Genomic DNA, 16,693 nt, shown 5'->3' on the forward strand with positions numbered 1-16,693 from the left:
TCATCCACTTAGATATCACTTTCAAACTTGTACGGACTAACTTTACCTTCACTGTTTGGGATTAATGGTGTGTACTAAGGGTGTGTCTGCATTCCAGATGAATCACACAGACCTAGAAGGTCTTTGGATGTGGCCAGAGCAGCCATATTGCCAGATTCAGATTTTTCTACAGACAGCAAAACATATATAGCTTTGCTATATTGCCTCATCATGCTACCTGCTGAGTATAACACATGGCCCTTCTCCTCTTCCCAAATGCTGTTTTTTAATTCTATTTCAAGATGTAAATTGTAAAAATAAATTTTATTCCATTAAGGCCAAAATGCTATTTTAAATGATAGTATAAATTAATTGAAAAATGAGACGGAAGGAATATATATGAATGTAAGAAAAACAATACCAAAAGTATATCAAGACATTCTAGAGTTCCTGAAGATAGAGTGTACCTCATGGTAAGACTGCACCAAGCTCAGGAACATAGAGCCGGGCACAGGGAACATATGAACCCTCTTAAGAAATTAACTTTCACTCAGAAAGATCACAAAGTGTTCTAAGAAGTGAAGAGAAGGAGCTGGGATAGAGATCAACAAGGCAGCTCTCTGTTCATAGCACATCCAAGGGCAGCGGAGCATCTGCACAGAGATCCACTTTCATGGCAGCTGTCACAGCCTTTTCACCAGGACAAGACTCACTGACAGATTTCCTCAAAAAGTAGTGGAGCATATGCTGAGGGAGACGCAAAAGCCATGTCTAGAGGGCAAAGGGGAAAGCAGAAAGGGATCGGCCATATTCATGTGCAGAGCTCCTAAAATCGGGGCTTCTGTGACTAGAACCATTATTCACTGAGTGGTTGCTCATTGTACTAAAACACTGCCCTGCCACCAGGAAAGATTAATGTAAACAGAAAGAGAAGTACCTTATCAGCAAACAGAATCTTTTTAGTAGCATGCTACCTGAGCAAATGGAGGTCATCTCAAGCGAACAGTTGATAAAACTCACCAATATAAATGATGACTTTACATTATAATATTCATAGCGTAAAACAACTAAACAGAAACTAAAATCAAAATGTCTGAAGTATCCATGCAAAGACATAATATCAGAAAATATCAGAAAGTTTTATGGTCCTATACCAAAACACCTGAAGCAATTAACTTACCGAGAATAAGGTCCACTTTGAATTTTTAAATTTTTCAGAAAATGATTGTGTTTAAACTTTTCAGAAGATGATCATCACATTGGCACTCTGGTGAGAGCAGCACATCACGATGGGAATATGTGGAGAGACATATTGGTTTTATATTAGCCCAATAAGCAGAGAGACACTGAGAGGCCAGGTTCCTAAGGTCCTCCAAAGCCTAGTTCCCATGAACCAAAGACTTCCCACTAGATCTCCCCCTACAAGTCCACAGTACATATAATACAACTACCCTGAGTAGCAAGATTTTACCAATAGAGCTTGGATGTCACTCATTAAATCATAGTAGCAAAAAAAGAAACACAAAAATGATAAAAATAACAATTTTCATAAAAATTCTCAGTGCAAAGGAATATATTAAGATAAAAGAATACCCATTTTAAAACGATTGCTGAAATTAAAATCTCCAAAATGTGTTGAATAGCAGAGGAAACAATTCACATGGAAATATTATTGATGAGGAAAAGGCTGAAAATGTACTAAGGCTGTTCACACAAGTCAAAAGCCTGATGTATTGACTCCAGGAGATACTTCAAAAATAGTCAAGGGGCTGGAGAGGTGGCTCAGTGGTTAAGAGCACCGTCTGCTCTTCCGAAGAACCTGAGTTAAACTCCCAGCACCCACACGACAGCTCACAACTATCTATAACTCAAGTTCCAGGCAGTTTGATACCCTCACACCAATGCACATAAAATAAAATAAATTAAAATTTAAAAATAGATAATTTAAAAACAAAAAGAATATTAAAAAAAATAACTAAAATTTCTGCCAAAATTGTTTTTATCCCTTGGGAGAGAGGTTCCATCAAATTTTTACAGAAACATTGAAATGTTAATAGATCTGAGTTAGCATATATTTGTTTTTAATAATATAAAAATATAAATGAAACTCTGTAAGAAATCAGAGAACCAGCCTTAGATATTGTCATTAATCTAATCTTACAGCTTTATCTTTTGGATCCCATCTTTCTATGTGTGGTGCCGGTCTAACTGAATGTTTACATGTAAAAAAATGCAAAAGAACCATATTTATCACCCTGCACAAAACTAAAGTCTAAGTGGATCAAAGACCTCAACATAAAACCAGACACTCTAAACCTGATAGAAGAAAAAGTGGGGAAGAGTCTTGAACTCATCAGCACAGGAGACAACTTCCTGATATTAGCTCAGGATCTAATATCAACAATCAATAAATGGGACCTCATGAAACTGAAAAGCTTCTGTAAAGCAAAGGACACTATCATCAGAACAAAATGACAACCTACAGATTGGGAAAGACTCTTCACCAACCCTATATCTAACAGAGGGCTAATATACAGAATATATAAAGAACTGAAGAAGTAAAAACACTAACAAACCAAATAATCTAATTTAAAAAGGGGTAAAGAGCTAAACAAAGAATTCTCAATAAAGGACTATTAAATGGCAGAGAAACACTTAAAGAAATGGCCAAAGTCCTTAGTAATCAGAGAATGTAAATTAAAAGGAGCCTGAGATTTCACCTTACACCCATCAGAATGGCTAAGATCAAAAACTCAAGTGACAACACACGCTGGAGACGATGTGGAGAAAAGGGAACCATCCTCCACTGCTAGTGGGAATGTAAACTTGTACAACCACTTTGGAAATAAATCTGCCATTTTCTCAGGCAATTAGGAATAGTGTTACCTCAAGATCCACCTATACCACTCCTAGACATATATCCAAAATATGCTCAAGTATACAACCAGGACATTTGCTCAACCAGGTTCATAGTATCTCTATTCGTAATAGCTAGGATCTGGAAACAACGCAGATGTCCCTCTACTGAAGAATGGATGCAGACATTTTGGTACATTTGCACAATAGAAAACTACTCAGCAATTAAAAACAAGGAAATCATGAAATGTGCAGGCAAATGGAGGGAACTAGAAAAGACCATCTTGAGTGAGGTAACCCAGAAGCAGAAAGACACAAATGTTATAATCTCACTTATAAGTATATATTAGACATATAAGATAGGATAAAAATATTAAAATCTATATTCTTAAAATGCTAAACAACGAGGAATACCTTAGGGAACATGCTTAATCTTCCTTCAGAAGGGCAAACATGATAGACATCAGAAGCAGCGGATGACAGGGAACAGGATAGGAACCTACCACAGATGGCCTCTGAAAGACTCTACAGATGGAGTTATTGGAGCAGAGTCTGAGACTCATAGCCAAACTTTGGGCAGAGTGCAGGGAATCTTATGAAAGAACAGGAGATAGAAAGACCTGGAGGTGACAGGAGCTCCACAAGAAGAACAGAACCAAAAAATCTAAGCACAGGGGTCTTTTCTGAGACTGATACTCCAACCAAGGACCATTCGTGGAGATAATCTAGAACCCCCGCACAGCACAGATGTAGCCCATGGCAACTCAGTGTCCAAGTGGGTTCCCTAGCAATGTGAACAGGGACTGTCTCTGACATGAACTCAGTGGCTGTCATCTCCCCCTGGGGGAGTGCAGCCTTGCCAGGCTGCAGAAGAAGATGATGCAGCTAGCCTTGATAAGATCTGATAGGCTAGGCTCAGATAGAAGGGGAGGATGTCCTCCTCTATCAGGGGACCAGGGCACCATGGGAGGAGAAGGAGGGTGGGTGGAACTGGGAGGAGATGAGGGAGGGGGGGTGCAGTGGGGCTATAAAATGAATAAATTGTCGCAAATAAATATATAAATAAAATTAAATTTTAAAAAGATAGAGATTTAATGATTATATTTGAATAATTACGTTAATATTTGGAAGATGTGAATAACCAGAATCAATGGACTCTCTGTATATCTCTATGTGTCTGTCTTTCTCGCGCATGCTCTCTGTCTCTCTGTGTGTCTGACTGTCTTTGTCTCTCTCCATCCCTTTGTCTTCTTCCTCTTCATCCACCCATTCAGATTATTTCATCTCTAAATTCAGCTTCACTATGTTTTAAGTTTATTCTCCCAAACTCAATTTTATGGTTGTAAAGCATTGTAAATAATTTAATGCACATAATAGAATAATTAGCTTCCTAAATTTTGAGTAAGGAAATATAGCAAGACTCAGAAATAAGAAAATATATATTTGTACATTCCACCTGTGAACACACATTAAAAAAAGGGACCTGTTTTAGACGTGTCTTAATTTTAACTTAATTTCATTTTAACATCTTGTGTTTGCAAACGTTTCTGAGATTCTTTCTGTAATGATTGGTTTCCATCAAATTTACCAGCAAAATTAGTGTGAAGACTACGAATTACCGGTTCTGATTGAATCTGCATGTAGTTCGCTGCACTAATTGATTTGACTGCAGATTAGAGTCAAGGCATTTTTGGGATGGGTTGTATTGCATCCGTGGAGACACAGTATCAACTGACACTTTCTGTCAGGGTCCACCACACTTAGAGAATACAGTCTGATGTAGAAAAGCAAAACATGATTTTGACAGATGAAACAATTAAATATATTTATGTTCTTTAAAATCTAAACTCTCTAGGTAGGTCATTAGAAACAAGGCTTCAAAATCTAGACTGACAAGCCAAAGAATAGAAAGTATAGTTCCATTGTTAAAGCTCAATATCGCTTCCATACCATTAAAAATGGGGGTTTTGATCGGATAACAAAGTGACGTTTTGATTTTTTACTGTCTCTTCTCACACCCTTCTTACATTGACAATTTGTAGCAAAGAAAGAACAAATCATGCAGATAATTTGAATATTGGCTTTTGTCTTCCTTTCTGTCTGACTCTTCTAAAGAGATAAACTGACAAGAGATGCCATGGCTTATCCAATCTCAACAATTTTTCGTTCACTTGACATTTTTCATGAGCACTTTTATGTTAGCATACAGAGTGATTCTCCAGTTGGATTTTTACATGAGGTGAATAAATCATAATTAAAATGAAGCAAATCTTAGTGACCCAAGATCCTTTATAGCTCCTAAAAAATGTATGAGCACTGTTGCCTCACAATGTTTTAAAATATCTCTGTTCTTATATTTTAAATTAAATTATGATATATAAATTTCCTTCTACAGAAATATCTCCTCCCAAAAATCAGTAATTAGTTTTTCTGGAAATAATTTAAAAGTAGTTTTAATAGTATATATCATCCTCTTTAATATTATTCCACCCTTTGAATTTTTGTTTAATAATGCACACACATATACACACTTATACAGAGGCATTATTTACCTCCTCATTTTACTAAAAAAATATTTAGATTAATGAGACATACCTTTACTGTTGAACATTGAAGCTATTTCTAGTTTTTCCCTTGGATTACAATACTCATTCTTGAACATGTGTGTTTGTGTGTTTGTATGTGCATGTTCTAATTAAATGCTCAGTTATTAAGAACAGTGCATCATGCTGTTTCTTCAATTTTCCTTACCCAAAAACAAAAGCAATGAAGTAAAGAAATGCTCTTGACTTGAATGATCATAATAAGAGAGTAAGAAATACCAAAAAAATATGGCCAGGCAGGAGTGGCCATTAAGGCCAATGATGGGCAACTGCAGGTCACAGCAGATGAATCTGGTTCTCTTTATGGTGAAGCAGGTTGGGAAACTTCTATAAGATGATATCTCCACCTTCTTTCCCATGATAAAAAAAATCCCTTGCTACTTTATTATATCAAAGATGAGAAATAGCAAAGTCTACACGACAGTGTCTCAAGTAGAAAGCAGTCAAGATGAGACCAGATCTTCTCTTGTTTTCCCAGAACACATTAAAAAGATTTTATGCCTGACCCAGTTGATTTCATCACAGGGATGTAAGTTGACTCATTCAGTGTACACAAATCAATAAATATAATTCATCTAGAAAATAGATTTATGGTCACTGATCAAATGATCATCTTAATTGGTGTGAAAAAGCCCCTTTCTAAGTCGAACACCTCTTAATGATATAAGTATGGGGAATAGAAAGAGCCATCACATAGAGAGGATAAATGTGGTAGACCTGTTGTCAATACTATATCACAGTGGGAAAAACAGGACCATTTCCTCCACAATCTGGCAAGAGACAAAGTTGTCCACCACCTCTTCTCTCTTTCTGTGTATTAATTGAAGCAGAAGTTACAATAATTAGATATAGAAAATAAACACGAACAAACCAAATAATCTAATTTTAAAAAAAGGAGTAAAGAACTAAACAGTATTTTCAACAGAGGAATACTGAATGATGGAAAACACTTAAAGAAATGCTCAACGTCCTAAGTCATCAGGGAAATGCAAACCAAAAAGACGCAGATTTCACCTCACACCTATCAGAATGGCCAAGATCAAAAACTCAAGTAACAACACATGCTAGAGAGAATGTGGAGAAAGGAGAACTCTGTTCCATTGCTGGTGGAAGTGCAAACTTGTACAACCACTTTGGAAATAAATCTGGAGCTTTCTCAGAAAATTAGGAACAGTGCTTCCTCAAGACCCAGCTATACTACTTCTGGGCATTTGCTCAACTTTGTTCATAGCAGCTTTATTTGTAATAGCCAGAATCTGGAAACAAACTAGATTTCCCTCAACTGAAGAATGGATACAGAATTTGTGGTACATTTGCACAATGGAATACTACTCAGCTGATAAAAATAAGGAAATCATAAAATTTGGAGGCAAATGGTGAGATTTAGAAAAGATCATCCTGAGTGAGGTATCCTAAGAAGCATAAAGACATGCATGGTATATAAATACTTATAAGTGGATTATTACGCATATAATATAGAATAAACATACTAAAATATACAGATCTAAAAAAACTAAACAAAAAGGAGGACCCTAGGGAAGATGCTTATTTCTCACTCAGAAGGGAAAATAGGATAGACATTGGAAGTGGTAAAAGACAGGAAAAAGAACTGGAGCTACCACAGATGTCCTCTGAAAGACTCCAATCAGCAGGGGATCTAAGAAGATGCAGAAACTCACAGACAAATGCTAGACAAAGTGCAGGGAATCTTACAGAAGAAGGGGAATATAAAAGGACACAGAGGGGACAGGAGCCACACAAGGAGATAAACAAGGATAATAAAAGCAGGGGCCAGGGTAGACTGTAAAGACTTATGCATGAACCAAGGACAATGTGTAGAGAGGACCTAGATACTAACGTTTAGCCAATAGAGAGCTCAGTCTCCATGTGGGTTCCCTAGTAAGGGGAAAAGAGACTGTCTCTAACTTGAACTCAGTTGCCTGCTTCTTTATCACCTTTCCTTGGTAGGGAGACCTAGCCAGCCCACCAGGAAAAGAAAGAATATCTAGGCAGTCTGATGGGACCTGATAGGCTAAGGTCAGGCAGTAGGGGAGGAGGTCTTCCCCTATCAGTGGACTAGGGAAAGGGGATAGGGAAAGAAGAAGGAGGGAGGGTGGGACTGGGAAGAGAAAGGGAGAGGTCTACAACTGGGATACAAAGTGAATAAACTGAGGAGAAGGAAGAGAAGGAGGAGGAAAAGAAGAAGAAGAACGAAGAGAAGAAGGTTGGATGCGCCTGTGTGTGTTCATGTGGTGTGCAGACGCCTCACTGAGTGCATGTATGAATGCCTGCATGTTTACCAATGTGTGTTTCAGTCATGATATTAGAAAATGGATCATAAGAAAAAAAATTCTTAAACAGTAAAGGAAAATAGTAAATACATATGACATGAAAGCACAAGAGATGAAAGAGAACCAGAAGTCAGGTCACACTTGGAAGGAAGCAGTGAGCAACTAAAACAAGTGGAACAAAGCATAAAGACAAATACATATGAAAATGATAGAAGAAAACCAATTAGACTGTGATAGCTTAAATAATGTATTTATTCCAGGAAGGTACAGTTCAATCATAATTCTTGTTAAAAAAAGGCTAGTCTGAACTGATATTCTTATTTGAAAGGAAAATAGCTAGACATGTTCAAACAGCTGTCTTGATTTAATAATTCAGTATTTATTTCTGTGGCTAGCTTGAGGCATTAACAGAACGTGAGCTTTATCTATAATTAGCTTTTCAGTACTTATTTCCAATTAAATATTCAACGTAGATACAGAGTATTGGTAACTATAGTGGTCAAATCAATGAAATCATGCTTCTTTTAAGTGAACATATAACTCACTGGTAAAAATGAGACAATAAAATTTATATCCAAAAAATACTTAACAGGCTATGTACATCTTTGATCACTCTTTTTGAAATGAATAAAAAGATTACTTTGTATATGAGTGACCAATGCACACAGCAGAGAAACATTAGTCATGCAAAGACTTAACATAATTGATTATAGATTATATATACATATATATATACATCAACAAACATTTGCATGCCCATACACCTATGTGCTTACATCTTTTACAGTAAATTAGTGTTTAACTCATCATGCTTACATTAAATTGTCTGTGTGAATAATCAATGTGAAGTATGCATAATATTTATACTCCTTATGCAAAGGAGTATAGTAAATGTTCAATGTAAAAGATTTATTTCTATTTGATGTTTGTTTTCCTGATAAGAATGTCACAGGGAGGACACCTTGATTGTAAGAGGCTATAGAGACTAGATGAATAAGCATCTTAAGCACATGATTATATGATAAGCCATCTCAACTCTTGACTATAAAAGGATTCACAATCTGGTCATAATGTGGGAGATTCAGTTCCCTGGGGGAGGGGAGGTTATACATTGCTTTTCTATGTGCAGAATTCTAGCAGCATCATGTCTCAGCCATATGGACACCTTATGGAGGACCACCTGTTGTTATTTCTGGAGTAGGAACTTGACCCAAACATTCTGCTTGAAACCTTGAATTTTTTCACATTCACCCATATCTACTAGTGAGATGTGATCTGTGTGTAGTTATAAGGCCCTTGTGAATCTGATTAGTTTTAGGAACTGCATTGAAGCTTCTCAATTTCTGTTCATCATATCTATCTTATAAGTAATCCTGAACAAACCATGTTTTTAAAGTATAAAATAAAATAAATTGATTTTATTGGCTGTTGGATTAACACATTTCATATAGTCTATTGATAATGTATAAAGAAAACACATGGGGGACATACTCTGACCCCCAAAAGCATATTTTTGTAGAAAATGTAGTCCTGTATATTAAAACTGAAGAATCCCAAAAGTATTGAAAAGAATCAAACCATTTCTCAAAGCTATGGCATGAAAAATCCATATACATATTAGTAATGTTTTTACACTAACAGTGAAATAGTCAAAACATAATTGAAAACAAATTTCTATTTCTAACAATACTAAGAGAATATCCTGAAAGCCTATAGTCTTGAATGCAAAATACACTGCATATTAAAGTATATATGACTCAAAGCATTAGACAAAAACATGAATTCATGGAGCAATACCCCATTTATTTTATTTTTATTTTTATCATTTTTATTGGTTCTTTGTGAATTTTGCAACATGCATCCCAATACCACTGATCTCTTACTCCATATCTGCCTTCCACCTTTGCAACCTTCTTCCATAAAGAAAACAAAACATAACAACAACAACAAAATAACAATAACGAAAACATCTCACTTTGGAAGCTATATAATCCTTTGTCCAAGAAGCATCACTTTCTTTTTTATGCTTTTCTTTTCTTTTTTTAATTATTTTTATATGTTAATTGTAGTTTATTAACTTTGTATTTCAGCTGTAGCCCCCTCCCTTATTCCCTCCCAATCCTGCCCTCCCTCCCTTATCTCCTCCATGCCCCTCTCTAAGTTCACTGATAGGGGAGTGTTCCACCCCTTCTATCTGACCCTAGATTATCAGGTCTCTTCAGGACTGGCTGCAATGTCCTTCTCTGTGGCCTATCAAGGCTGCTCCTCCCTCGGGAGGCAAGGTGAAGGTCAAAGAGTCAGCCATTGAGTTCATGTCAGAAAGAGTCCCTGTTCCCCTTACTAGGACATCCACTTGGAAACTGAGCTGCCATGGGCTACATCTGAGCAGGCATTCTAGGTTATATCCATGCATGATCCTTGGTTAGAAAGACAAAAAAGACACCTGTGCCCAGATATATTCAGTCCTTGTGGAGCTCCTGTAATCTCCAGGTCATACTAGCTCTCCCTTCCTTTATATAATTTCCTGTATTCTGCCCAAGGATTGGTTGAGTCTCAGCATCAGCTGTATTACACTGCTAGGTTGAGTCTTTCAGAAGCCCTCTATGGTGGGCTCCTGTCCTGATACTTGTTTTCTTCTACTTCCAATGTCCTAAAAAGAAGGTATACTCTTTTGAATTTGGGTGAAAAGTTCTGTAAACATCTACATTGACTTAGGGCCTCTGTAAGTCCCTTTATTTCCCTATTTGGCTTCTGTCTGGATGATCTGTTTATCTTTGTTGCAAAGGTATGTTTCTTGGATGCTGCAGAATGTTGGATCTTGTTTCTGTACCCAATCTGTTAGTCTGTGTCTCTTTATTGGAGAGTTGAGTCCATTGATGTTGATAGATAATAGTGACCAATCCTTTATTGTGGAGTTGGTGGTCTTACTTTGATTCATTGCTTCTTTTCTTTTAATTTTTGTTGGTAAATTATCTGTATCTTATGTTTTCTTGGGTATAGTTGTTTTCATTGGATTGGAGTTTTCCTTCTGGTATCTTCTGTAGGGCTGGTTTGCTGTGTTTATATTGCATAAATTTAGTTTTGTCATGGAATATTTTGTTTTCTCCATCTATGTTGATTGAGAGCTTCATGGTATATTAGTCTGTGTTGGCATCTGTGGTCTCTTAAAGTCTGCATGACCTCTGCCCAGGCCCTTCTGGCTTTCATAGTTTCTGATGGAATTCCAGTGTGATTCTGATAGGTCTACCTTTATATGTTACTAACCTTTTTCCCTTGTTGCTTTTAATATCTTTTCTTTTTTCTGTAGATTTTATCTTTTGAATCTGATGTGAAGTGAGGAGTTTCTTTTCTGGGCTACAATATTTGGTGTTCTGTAGGCCTCTTGTAAGTTTATGGACATCTCTTTCTTTAAGTTGGGAAAATTTTCTTCTATGATTTTCTTGAAAATATTTTCTGGACCTTGGAGCCTGGACTCTAATTTCTCATCAGTTCCTATTACTCTTAGATTTCATCTTTTCATGGCATCCTTGATTTCTTGATGTTTTGTGTTTGGTATTTTTCTGATTTTACTTTTTCTTTGAGAGAAGTATCAAGTTCTGTGAGTTTATCTTCAGCATCAGAGATTCTCTCTTCCATCTCTTGTATTCTATTCATGATGCTTACCTTTGTGGTTCCTGATCTTTTTTCTAAGTTCTCCAGCATCAGGGTTTTCTCAGTTTGTGTTTTCTTTATTGATTCTAATTCTGATTTTATGCCTTGCACCGTTTCCTTCATCTGTTTGAATGTGGCTCCCTGTCTCTCTATGATTGTCTCTTTTTTTGTTTTCTCTCTATATGCCACTATTTGTGCCTCTACTTGTGCCTCTGTTTGTTTGACTATCTTTGCCTGTGTTTTTTTCTGAGAGCTTTGTTCATTTCCTCTTTATTTGCCTTCCTTTCTGTGGCCAATTCTTTGAGGGATTTGTTCATTTCCTCTTTAACTGTCTCTATTTGTATGGCTATTTCTCAGAGAGATTTGTTTGTTTTCTCTTTATGTGCCTCTAATAACTGAATAAACATAGCTTTAAAGTCATTTACCTGTGTTTCCGATGAATTGGAATATCCATTGATTTTGGGGGTTGCTGGTAAAGTCATAATGTCCTGATTTTTGTTGTCTGTGTTCTTTCTCCTACCTCTGGGTATGTTTCTCTGTAATCTTCCCTGTTTGTTTCTGGATTCTGCAATTCAGGCTGGCACTGTCTTTCTCTGGTGTCTAAAGAATTCTTCAGGAAGTTTAGAGTGGTCCATTCCTTTCAGGGTGTGTGTTGGTGTTTCTGTACCTGTGGGAGGAAAGTCCGTTGGTGCAGAAGAACAAATGCAGGAAGCGTGTGCGTGTGGGTGTGCTTGAAAGTGTGCCTTGTGGGACAGTGTTCTAGGGAATGTAGAAGCTTTGTGTATATGGGAGAGGTGCTGATTTGCAGTTTTCTTATGCAAATTCCTTTAATACCTCCTTGACCTACAGGCTACCAGTATTTGTCTCTGACTGAGCTCCAGTCATTATTTGCCTAAACTGCACTGGTAGACCTGCAGAGCATGGGCTTCAATGTCCCAAGAATCCCTCTGTTTCCCACTGTGGATGTGTAGGTGTGAGGGATCTGATGTCTTGCTGCTAGCTTAGAAGGACCCTGGATCTGGGGCTTTGCAGGCACTTCAGGGCACACTCACTCTCTAGCAGGTCACATTGGCAAGCACAGGGGTACCTCTGCTCTCTACTCAAAGGTTTGGGCCTGCTGAACCAAATGCTGGATGACAGTTGAGCTCTGCCAGTTCAGTGGTGTTGCAACCAATGAACTAAGGAGTCCAGCTACAGCAGCTGAACTGGGAGGCCAGTCCAGGTGTCTGTTTGGAAGTCCTGGTCCACAGACCTAGGTGGCCCGGCGCCTGGTGTACCTGGTGTGTTTCCTGGTCTGCTGCTCTTTGGTGGCTATATAGCCAGCTGTCCACCACTGAGGGACTGGGCTGCCCTTACAGTTACTGGCTGAGAGGTCCTTCGGAGCCAGTATGGCCACTTGCAGATACTGGAGCAGGGAGGATGGTACCACGGATCTGGGACTCAGAAGGCAAGTACAGCTGGCAGCCACCACTGAGGAGCTAGGAGCCCCACCTCTACTGTCTCAGTCCTCAGGCAGTGAGTTTCAAAAGTTCGCTTCTTTCTGTCCCCAGAGACGTTTGCAGGAGACCTGAATCTAAAGGTCTGAGCTCACGTGATGTTCCCTCTTGTTCAGGAAGCCTAAATGTCAATTTTCTGTCTTTAGCTGCCCCTCCACTCACCAATAACACAGTTTCAGATCCTCTGCCTCTCAGAAACTGTGTGTGCTGTATGCTGCCATCTTGGATCCCCCCCAAAAACAACAACAACAACAACAAAAACATATTTTACAATCAGAAAATGAGCAAACTCAAATATCTTCCCTACAAGCTTTATTTGTAGGAAAAATGATGTCACAATGAGTAAGCCCTGAAGTTATAATGTGATTAAATATGATTGTTTTTCTCCCATATGAACTATGTTTCTGAACTTTTCCCTCTCTACTTTAGCTGTATTGTATTTCAGTGTGACTTTGATCAAAAACAGAGTAAATTTAAATTTGTTAAATTTAACAAAATAAATGAAAAGAGACAATGATAAAAATTATTAATCTGTATGTATTAGCTAAAAAATTGCTTGAGGAGATATGTGACAAAACTGATTATATTCTTGTGATTTGAAGACAGAAAATATATCTACTTATAATAATATTCCTGCTAGTAGTAGAAAATATATCTACTTATAATAATGAAAATGTATCTTATAATAATGTTCCTGCTACTAGTTGAAAATAATACAGAATTTAGTAGAGAAATGATGATTATATATAAAAACTTTCAGACCATATCAAATAAGATTTTAGATATCAGAAAGAAAATTGTAATGTCATAGATTTAAAAAGAAGACAGATTAAATCAGAAGGTTGATCATAGATCCACGCAGAGGTGGGTATTTAAAAGCAAGATCAGAGCCAGAATAACAGAAAAGTTATCTTAGCATCTTCCTGCATCTTTTGTGTGTTTCCTTGGCTGATACCATGTGCCAGAGGACACTTTCTACTCTCCTCAGCACCTACTTATGTAAGTGTACATGTACACACAAACACACACACACACACACACACACACAAACACCATATATATATACACACTCTAAATCCTCGGTACCCCTTCATATTGAAATCCTTAATTGAAATATATTGATCAAATAAAATGCTTCAAATATGCCACTAATAATTTCTATAATGTTAAAAAAATTAAGTTGGTTTAGTGTAATTCTGAGTTTAAAAAATGTTGTTGGCATTTTACACATTTTTTCTTTCCTTTCTTTTTTCTCTTCTGTGAGAACAAAGGTAAAATAAAACTACAATTCAGAGTCATGCTGTTAGTGACAATTATCATTTCTTACTTAAAGTTAAAGTTTCAGGTGGAAGAAAAAAAAAGACAATCCTATGCCACATAGCAACATTTTTTTTTTAAATCTCTAAATTGCAATATACAAATGAAAGAAATATTCAGAACAGCTTGAAAAGGTTGTACAGTACACTGTTTTGTTATAAATTGATATGTACCTTTACAAAACTACTTTCATGTATTTTCATATTTGGGCCATCTGTAAATGTCATTTTTAAAATTTACTGAAGTGATTAAATATTCAATCTGATGAATATGTCATGAGAATTATTTTTGCAATAGAAAACTGTAAAACTCCAGATCATGGTAGCTAACTACATCAAACATTAACATTAGTTTATATATCTGCTTCTTAGAAACATACAATGTAATCATACGGTTTTAAAACAGCTACTTTTAGAGTAAACTTTTAATTTTCAGAACTCTGTGATCCTTGGTATTGTTCAGGGCAGAAAATTCTACTACAAAAATTAATATTTTGCAAGACACAAGTAGCTACAACCTTTTTTTTGGGGGGGGGGAGATAAACATGCAAGTTATTCCCTCACCCAGCCCTGGCTGGTGCTCTCATTTCTGTAAAGATGAGGAAATGAAAGATTCAACTAAGTGTTAGGTTCATATTTATAAAATAATATCAGGAACTCCTGGACTGACCATTTTGAGATTTACAAATCCTCAAGAGTTTAATAAATTCACCGTAAAATTCTTTCATGAACAAATATACAAAGATACATATGAATTTCCAAAGTTTTTGTGCTACACGCTGAATGTTTAACTCTATCAAAAATCCACATATCGAAGCCCTCAGCCAAACACAACAATTGGGATGGGAACTTTGTGAGGCAGTGTAATCAGAATGGTTGTGCTCTTACAAACACTCATGCTGATACTCAGCCTTAATGGAGAGGTATCACCTTTGGAAAACTGTCTAAGTAATGAATGATTCACCGTCATAATTTGAAGTAATATTCCCATAAAAAAAGAAGAAGAAAAAACTCTAAATGAGTCTGTTCTTCTATTCTTTCCCAAAATTACCACAGTTCTGGGACACATTTGGAAGCTGGAACATAAGATGTTACCATGAAAGAAAAGAAGAAATTTTTCCAACCACCAAATCCACTGTCACGTGGATATTGGGCTTTGCAGCCTCTCATGAAAAATAAAATCAAATATTAATGATTACCCAGTCCTGGGTATTTTGCTAAAGTATCAGAAACAGACAAGCATAAAGGGTAATTAGGATTAGACACTCGAAGTGGCCGGTGTCCTTACAAAAAGGAAGATCGGGGATGGCTCAGTGAATAAAGTGCTGATATGCAATCATGGCAACTTGAGTTTAAACCATAGTGCTTTGTGAAAAGCCAGGGCAGGCCACATTTGTGAACCTGGCATCTGAGAGGCGGGAGCAGGGGATCTTCGTGTTTTCTGGTCTGCCAGTCCAACGAAATTGGTGAGCTCCAGGTTAAGTGAGAGACTGTTTCAGAGAAATTGAGGGAGATACTGAACATTTACCTGCGATTGCTTGACCTGTGGGATTTTGACCGAGAATGCAATAAGATTTACCTCTTTCAATTCACCTCTTACTTTAGAAAAACAATCCCTGTACACGTCCTTGTTGTAGCCCCATTCTCCTCCCCTCTCAGCCTCACACTCCCTCTCTATCCTCCCTCACCCTCTCCTTTTCCTTAGAAAAGGAGAGATCACTCTCCCATCCATCCCAGCTCATCAAATTGCATCAGTACTGAGCTGTCCTCCTCTTCTCTGGCCTGGCAAGGCTATCCAGCTAGGAAAGGTGATCAGAAAGCTAATAAGTGAGTCCATGTCCTATGCAGTCCTAACTTGCCTTACTATAGGACCCACATGAGGCTTAAGTTGCCCATCTGTTAAATCTTTGTAGGGGACTTAGGTCCAGTTCAAGCATGGTCCTTGGTTGATGTTTGGTCTCAGAAAGCCCCTCCGGGCCTGGTTAGTTGGCTCTGTACCTCTTACTTTTGAAATTTGGTCTTTTCCTATGAACAGGCTGGCCTCAAACTTGCATCATTTTAATGTAAATCCTTCTAGGAAATGTTTACCTTCAAATAATATCTCATTTTGAGGTTCTAAAAGTTTAGACTTCCACATATAGAATTCTGGGGAGACTGGTTTTGATCATGACTATTGAGAAGAATAATTGAAGCAGAATATGGAGAGAAGGATGGGGAAACAGGAAGTGAAGAAAATGAGAGTCAGCATGGCTTTTATATTATGAATGAGAAATGGTCAAATGTACTTTTATCTTTCTCAATGAGTTTGAAGTCATTCAGGACATTCAACAGCTAGATATTGGCAAGTATTTAAATATCTGATATAAACTAATTTATAATGGAGCCTTGGCTTCTCCTAACTAAATCTCAGGTGACAACTTGAAAAACAAAGAAGAGAAGAAGAAGAAGAAGAAGAAGAAGAAGAAGAAGAAGAAGAAGAAGAAGAAGAAGAAGAAGAAGAA

The sequence above is a fragment of the Psammomys obesus genome, unplaced genomic scaffold (assembly GCF_907164565.1).
Source record: "Psammomys obesus unplaced genomic scaffold, mPsaObe1.curated_primary_1811, whole genome shotgun sequence".
In the NCBI taxonomy this organism is placed as follows: Eukaryota; Metazoa; Chordata; class Mammalia; order Rodentia; family Muridae; genus Psammomys; species Psammomys obesus.